General features: G+C 36.6%; 1 non-coding gene across 1 annotated transcript; it reads left to right on the top strand.

Moving 5' to 3' along the window:
• Positions 1-325: 325 nt before the first annotated feature.
• trnav-cac (transfer RNA valine (anticodon CAC)) lies at positions 326-398 on the top strand. Its single transcript has one exon. It is a non-coding gene; the product is annotated as a tRNA-Val (tRNA).
• Positions 399-625: the final 227 nt, after the last annotated feature.

Below are 625 nucleotides of genomic sequence, written 5' to 3'. Positions count from 1 at the left end.
TTTTATTTTAATGTGTTAATTTTATTTTTGAACTATCTTTTATTTGTAAGAATTAATTTTATTTTATAGCCATTTAGCCAAGTCTCTGTAGAACCATTTGTCTCTGCTAATGACATTTTCAATACAACTTTTTGATCTCAGGCTTAGTTTATGGACTGTAATGTTAAATGAGGCACAAGTATAAGTCCGGCAGTTTGTTCACCAAGTTACTGTGCTCTCTGAGAGGATCTGTGGAATAAGAATTTGACATTGTTCTATGCCCATTGTTGACATTAGTCTCTAACAAAATTTGGATCATCTACCAGGAGTAGTGGAAAAAGCATGAGTTTCTGTAGTGTAGTGGTTATCACATTTGCTTCACACGCAAAAGGTCTCTGGTTCGAAACCAGACAGAAACAGATTTTGCATGTTCTATACATCACAGGTGTTTACTAAAGGTCAACAAGGTTTCTATAGTGGTCTGTACTCTGAATCCAGGCATCTGAGTGCAAGCCTCAGTTAAAATTTTCATGCGTTGCATCTCCCATCATCAACTTTGGAACCTCAAACTGAAACAAAGCAGAGAAGTTCAGTTCCTGTAGTGTAGTGGTTATCACGTTTGCTTTACACGCAAAAGGTCTCTGGT

The sequence above is a fragment of the Poecilia formosa genome, unplaced genomic scaffold (genome assembly GCF_000485575.1).
Source record: "Poecilia formosa unplaced genomic scaffold, Poecilia_formosa-5.1.2 Scaffold2947, whole genome shotgun sequence".
Taxonomy (NCBI): Eukaryota; Metazoa; Chordata; class Actinopteri; order Cyprinodontiformes; family Poeciliidae; genus Poecilia; species Poecilia formosa.
This window is presented reverse-complemented; position numbering and strand designations above follow the sequence as displayed.